We start from the raw sequence: 7396 nt of genomic DNA, 5'->3' as shown, positions 1-7396 counted from the left end.
GTCAGAGGCAAGAACAGAGGCTGGTGAAGGAGCTCTCATCTCAGTCAGTGGTGCAGCCATTTGGTGTCTTTCCACAGCACGCTGTCTTCTCTGCCCCACACCTTCCAATTTCTGCACCAGACGTGTGGGGTCTTTCCCACACTCTGAAATCTCTGTTCACTCCTTGTGCCTCAACGCATTGTTCCTAGTATTGAAGATGGTAAAAGTACCATGGGAATATGTTGAGATCAAGAATTAAAGATTTTCCTGTGATTTGTATATACATCTGTATATTTGAATATATATATATCTGTATATAAGAACAGGGATGGGGCATTTAAGACTGTTGTTGACTCGCTGGGTTTTGTGGATCTGGCAAATGCTGGGTATGCAGGCTTTCAGGTAGGTGAGACTTACTCCCCTCTGCATACTTTTTGTAGAATTTCCTTTTTTTCTGGCACATTCTAATTTAGCATATCAATAAATTATAATTGGATAGAATAATTCTCAGTTGTGTTCACTAATAGTTTTGTGCACAAAATTTAAAGTTGTGCACAGTATTTTTTTAGAAGGGAAAAAATATTATTCTCAGAGACGCAAACTAGGAAAAAATATTTTAACGATTTTTTTTGTTTAAATGCATAATCCTTAGAAATGGAAAGAGCTAAATCCTAAAACTAGGAAATGAGACTGGATAGAACATTCATTTTAATCATTGAGATGAAGGAGGAGGAGAAAGACAGTTCATCTATTAAAAATAATTTTCATTTTCTGAAGTATCCTACACTAATTATTCTTGGACAAAACCTTAGTGCTAAAATGCAAATGAGTGCAAAGAAATTTAAAGCCTTTCCATAAATGAATTTTCGTTGATGCTGAATCCCCTAAGGATCAGAGATTTTTATTCTCGTTATAGCTTCTATTTTTGCTTTTATTTAGGGGCTGTCTTTCCAGGGTACTTCTTGCCAAATTTCTGCCAGGGTTACATTGTATAGATAGCATGGTGTAATAGTTTCACATTTTGTAATGTAAAAATAATGGTTTGAAAGACCTTCATGATTTTTTAAGAACTTAAAAGGTTCTGCTCAAAAATTTGTCTTCCCCTACTCCCCTGCCCAGATGCTTCTATCTACTCCATTAGGTGCTCTTAACAGGAAGGTAATTATGTGCATCTCTGCAGGATCCACTGGACTGAAGTTTGAGAAATGAGTGTTGGCAACATTTTCTACTCTCTTTGAAAGAAAAGCTCATCCCTGGTTTTACAGCTGTTGCCAGGTTTTAATCCAGGTATTATAAACAGATTTTTCTTATTTATGTATTTTTTTGAGAAGAAATCCAGATTTCTGGGATGATCATTTTGTCCTAGCTGATGTGATCTCAGCATTAGTCAGGAAATAGATCTGCTGTCAAAGCCTTTGAGAGGGTGAATAAGGGGGAGTCTTTTTCAGCATATCCCAGCATGCTGTCTCTGGCATTGCTTGCATCTGGGTTCAGGTTATTCAAGGAGTGTGAATAAGGGTTCCTACATGACCGCTACAGGGTTTGAGAGGAGACCATAAACTTACACTTTTTTCAGCCAAGAAAGATTCATTCCCAAGGGTCTGCATTCACTTGCAAAATTATGATTCAAGGAATGGGAATTGCTTCCCATTCAAGGAAGCAATCTGGTCATTCTAGGACTGGAAAAGTTAGAAGAATGTATTAAAAACTCTCTATTGGTTTAACTGAACACTGGATCTCAGCCTCTATTCAGAGAAACTCTTCATTAATATAGTAGTCTGCTGGGATCATTAATGGCTATCAATGCAATGTCTCTTTCTGAACTATGTAATGTCCTCAGCCAAATCCTAGGATGCAGACCATGTTTTCTAATATGGAAGTTAGAAAGCTCTGTTGAAGCTGAGCTGTCAGGAAGACTCAGTTGTTTCCTTGCTGTTCAAGAATAGTTTCATGCTTTCCAAGCAGAACAGTGATTAATGAGAATTTTATTAAAAGCATTAATGGTGTAAACTTTTCTTTGTACAACTCTTTGAAGGCTGCTTCTGACCTATGAACCGCACAAATACAAGGACAGTCTTTTACATGGCTCCTTTAAAGCTTACTGTGAAACATTTCAAGTCCAGAAAACATAGTCCAGAAGCCGGAATATTTTCATGTTTAAAATTTCATTCAGACCCTTTACTATGAATATTTTCCATTGTGACCACTTAGGGGCTGTTCTTAATCTCCCAGGGTTAGTTTTAAACGAATTGTTTTTGCTTGCAATTTGTGCACACAGAGCAAGATGGAGGAGGAAGGATCATTACTTTTTCATTAGTAAAGTTAGATGGTGATGGGTGCAATATTTGATAAGAACATTCTTAATCTGCAGCTTCAAATGTGCAATCATGTTCATTTTTCACAACACCCCCTTTTCATCACTTTTGCAGTCTTTCATGTAGGTGATGTTTTAGGAAGCAGGTGAAAAGGTTGTAACATAGAATGTAAAAGTTAAGATTAAGCTGTGTAAGGTATGAAGCAGAGTGCATATATTAGCACAAGCATAGAAGATAGGGAGTCTACAGACAGACAGACCCAAGTTCCAAAGCAGGGAGGAACTAAGCCAAAGCTTTCACTAAATTTACCTCATTGAGATCTTGCCTAAATTTTTGGCTTGTTCTGCTTCATGTTCACTCAGAAATTTAGACATTGGTCTAGAAGAAATAAAAATATTAGATGGAACCTGAATAATGCTTTGTCTTGTCATGGGTTGTGTTTAAATCAGATTTAAGATTCTCAGCCTCTCTGAGGAGATCCTTCTTATCTCACGAATATCCTTTAGTTGTAAATAATATTGAGCTCAAAACAGCAAGGCTCTAAAAGCTATTCATGAAAGAGTTCAATGCAGGTATTTGAACAAGTATGTTGCCTTATTGCTGTCCTGTATGCATAATGAACTTTGACTGAAATATAGCTGTTGATATTTACTCTTCAGCTGTACTGTTATTGGTACGTATTGGTATTTATGTTATTTGTGTTAACATTAATTTTCTGTATTAAAATTCTGAGCTGCAGATTTCACTACGTAAGATTCTCAAAAAGAAAATCTTAAAAATTGTCTGCAAGAGATGACTTTGACTGAGTTATAGTTTTGCGTTATGAAAGATGTGAATTTAAACCTTTCACCTTCCTCACGTATTTTTGTTTTCCATGGTTCAAGGGCTTTGACCTTTGAAGTAACCCTCAAGTGAAGAAGCAAAAGAAAATAATTCCACAGTTTTTTGGAGTTTTTTTTGGGGGGGGGTGGTGGGGGTGGAGAAGTGGCTAGGCAGGGTGTGTGTATGTGTGTCCGTGAGGACCTCAGATACCTTAGAAATACCAGCAATTCACCTTTCTACTGAAGGATGTTAGCTGAACATCTGACCAGGTGACCAGTCAAAAACATTTTGACTATTCGTAAATATTTGCCCCAGAGAATAAAGCAGTTTACACTACTTTTCATCTATTATTGTTGAAGAGGGGTAAGACTAAATTGCAAACAACAGTTTACTGTGTGTTCTGCAAGTAAATGAGGAGGAGGCAGCAGGAAAGGGGTAAAAGGGAAGCTGATTTCAGTGAAAAATTAACTTCCTATGCTTTATTTGCCCAAAATGGCATCATATCATAACTCCCTTGGACTACCTCTTGGCAATTCATACTGGAAGGAAGGGGGTGCTGTCTCACAGAGAATTGATGCAATTTGTGGAGTTGTCACCTCCAGCATGTACACTACAGCAGGAATACCTCTGTCATGACCTCAATGTTCCTCCTTTCTGTTCCAGATCTGTATGTCTTCTCACCATTGCCTAATTTGGTGATATGATAAAACACAAATGTCCATTAGGGACCAGGCTGAAATTACCAGAGTTACTTTATTTGCAACCTACTTTGAATTTGGGTCTTGAGAATTGGGAAGTGGGCAACTGTATTAACTCATATTTTAATAAACCCTTAATAATTTATTATTAAATTTGGTGTCCTTCCCCACCTCTGTCTCCAGCCAGTCTCTACAACCCCTTACCCTTCACTTCAAAATTTCCTGGGACTTCTTTGTATCACAGGAAAGTCTAATGAAAATTAATTGGTAGTTCCACAATCTTCCCCTTTCAGGCTATTGCGATTTGGATATTTTTGCAGACAGAAGCAGCCCATAGTTTATCCATTATTTAGCACTTTATAGTACTTGAAACTAACGTCAGGCATTTGCCCTCCAGGTGCCCCATCAGCTGTCCTTATAACAGGTTAACCAAGAAATTCTAATTTGATTCACTAAACTGGATGCTGGTATGCATACCATCACGGACTTCCCGCTATTATCTCTGGCTGAGATGGAATTCAGCAGCTAACAAGAGTAGTTAAGCATCTACCATTAAGAGTGAAGAGAAATCCTTTCATAATTTTAAAGAGCTTTGCATTTCTGAAATGCTTAGGGATCACTTAAAATCCACAGATGCTTTTGAAAGAAGCACGGTTCACTGCACAGTCAGTCATAATGTTGCCTGGTCTGAGTACAGAAGAGATATGCAGCTGACGTAGCTTTGGAAGGTCACGGTTGCCGTATTTACTGGAGCTTATTATTAGCTGGAAACTCTATTTTTGCTATCAAGTGCTCTTGTCTTGCTGTCAGAGGGCAGTGAAGAAGTGATATTCCCTGAGAAGCTGTCCTTCTTATGACCGTTCAACAGTCTCCCTAAATGAAGATTTAATGTATTTTGAATGGAAAATAGAATCTGTGTTCCATCCATTTTGAGTCAGGAAAAAACAAAAGCATAAGCGGCACTCAGCCTTTTCTCCATGGATACATTTCTGCAGAGCAGCAGGACTTTGGCAGCAGAACTCTCTTCATAAAGCAAGCCATTTTCAGGAGGGTTGGTGGGGGTTATTGTTTTTTCTTTCTCTTTTTGGAAGAAGAAATAACCCAAACAGTGTGTTCTGGGAGGTACTTTAGTGATTCCTGAAATTCTCTCCTTTACTTTCCAGCTTTTATTTTACTATCTAAGTATAATTTTCTTTCCTTCCCATGTGTTGTGCATCTGCTCTACAGGCTCCAGCCAGGAGAATAACCATATGGGGACATGAAAATCTCCACTGCATTGATGCCAGAAGACAAGTTTATGTTCATTCCAAATGGCATCAAAGGCTGCTTGTATATTTTTCCTTTACATCCCTTCCAGTGACTTAAATCTGTGGTGTTGTCTAAAGCACACAAGAAAAGAAAAGTCCTGTCAGATTATGAACTGAAAAATACTCCTCATAGTGCTGGAATTTGGATGATCAATGAGTTTTACTTTAAAGCACTTATACCATTGAGCATTTCCTTCTTCTTTCTTTGTCAGGTAGCAATTACTGCACAAGGACGAGCTCTCCTTCTGACTGATTGCAGTACATTTCTTCATTTTTACTCATGACAGATTCCTTCCTCAAACCTGCATAGAGGCAATATTCTCTGTAGGAGTGAAAATCATTCTGTTAAAATTTCTCCAGTGTCTGGTGCTCTCATTAGGTAAATGCCTCACCTGCTGCACTACCTTTATCATTTAATGCTGGGTAGAACTGCAATGAAAATACTGTGTAGGCATTGCTAAAAAAGACAGTCAACATCAACACAGCTTGATTCAAGCTGACGCTGTTACTGACTTGTCCTGGGAAGGGGTACTTACCTCATGTTGGACAAGAAATTGTTGTGCACAATTACTTGTCATAAAATGAAAGGTTAAAGAAAATTGTGCCATCGTGGACAGAATGGCATTAAGAAAAAAGTAGTAATAATCAAAAGTCCTAGCTGTACTTAAGCAAAAGTAGCCAAATACTGATTGCTTCCTAAAGAACTCAAACTGTGTGATATATACTTGTTTTTATAAATACCTATTTGAAAACACATGCAAACTTTTGACAGACACGGTCCTCACCTAAAAGTCTGGCCTAAAAGAAATTTTGTGTATGGAATTAATTTTCACACAGTAAAATCCATTTTGCTTGGAATGAATTCATTGCTAGAGGGTAAAAAAAGCAATACCCACCATTCTTTTCTCCCAGGGCCAGGAACACTACTTGGTTTAGCATGGCTGAAAATCTCATAGCCATAGTGCAGTTCCACAGCATAGTGCTGGTTCCTGTGCCAGCTAGGACTACTGAATCTTGGTGCTGTGTTGGTTTTCGAATGATGATGGCTTTGTGAAATATCTGCAAATAGAAACTTTACCCTGGAAATTTATTTGGGTCAGACTGGAGCTGTCACTTATTAACTCCCTAGGACTGAGCTTCTTTGTAATATTTTTCCAAAGCTTGATCTGTCCTGCTCACCAGGCATGGAGAACTTTGACTCTTTACAAAAAGAAGAGTCCATTTTCCAAAGTTACTTTGAGGAGTTGGTTTCTTTCCTATTGCTTTACGAATTCCTATGTCATGTTCCCACTTTATGTTCTTCTGGAGTTCTGTCTCCAGATTCCACTAACTTGCATATTTTCCAGTGCCATTTCTTATTTGCCAGATGTGAGACACAGACATTATGGTCTGGTAGCACTGAGAATGGTCAAAATCTATGCAAATAAACAGTTGTTCTAAAGTCAATGCTTTTCTGCAGCCGAGAAGAAGCAGCAGCCAACACAACTTTTTATGGAGTAACAGGCAGGGCTCTGTGGCTGTGGTGGATTATATGTCCAGAATATCAGTAGAGATGCAGCTTAATCTTTGCCCATGTAATGTCAAACAAGCGGCAATCTGTAAAATGCTCAATTCATCCAAGCTTAGAAATACATATAACCATAATCTATTTCTATGGGAAACCTGCCATTTCAACTTTTGTTCATCTATGATACAGCTCAGTCCAGAACTGTAGACTAGTGTGTTGGTTATGAATCATAAATAATCCATTCAGGACTGAATGTAGTCTCAGCAGCAAGAAATTTGCGCTGGTCAATGCCTCTGAAAGAATGAGTGTTCACTTTTGTGTGTTCCCTTCCTTCTCCTGTGTTGCATGTCAGCTGAGGCTGGGGAGTGAGTTGTTGAAGTATGGCTCTTAATAAGGAATGAGGGAGACATTTTTGATCAGATGTGCACAGCTCTCCATAATCCTTGTGTTTGTTTTGTTCTCTGTTAGCTTTCACAATGACACTTGGCATTTCCTTAATTGTTAAAGATGTTTTAAATAGATCTTTCTGAACAGATTTTCTCTGCTGTCACATCTGCCACTTCATGTCAGACTTCAAACATTCCTGTTCTGGCTCAACTTCAGTATCCTTACAGTACTTGATATGTTTTCTCTGGGAAACATCTGCCAGATTCCAAAATAATTTCCTGTGATTTCTAAATGCCAAGGTAAATACTGGATGTGGCTGGGTTTAATACTGGCCTCATTATTGTAGCCACCCCTTAGAGGTTCCATTTTCTTTTTCCTTAA

Source organism: Pseudopodoces humilis, chromosome 1, assembly GCF_049639895.1.
Source record: "Pseudopodoces humilis isolate 2021_Gansu_Grassland_sample_001 chromosome 1, ASM4963989v1, whole genome shotgun sequence".
Classification (NCBI taxonomy): Eukaryota; Metazoa; Chordata; class Aves; order Passeriformes; family Paridae; genus Pseudopodoces; species Pseudopodoces humilis.
The sequence above is the reverse complement of the archived record's forward strand: the minus strand, read 5'-3'. Positions refer to the sequence as shown.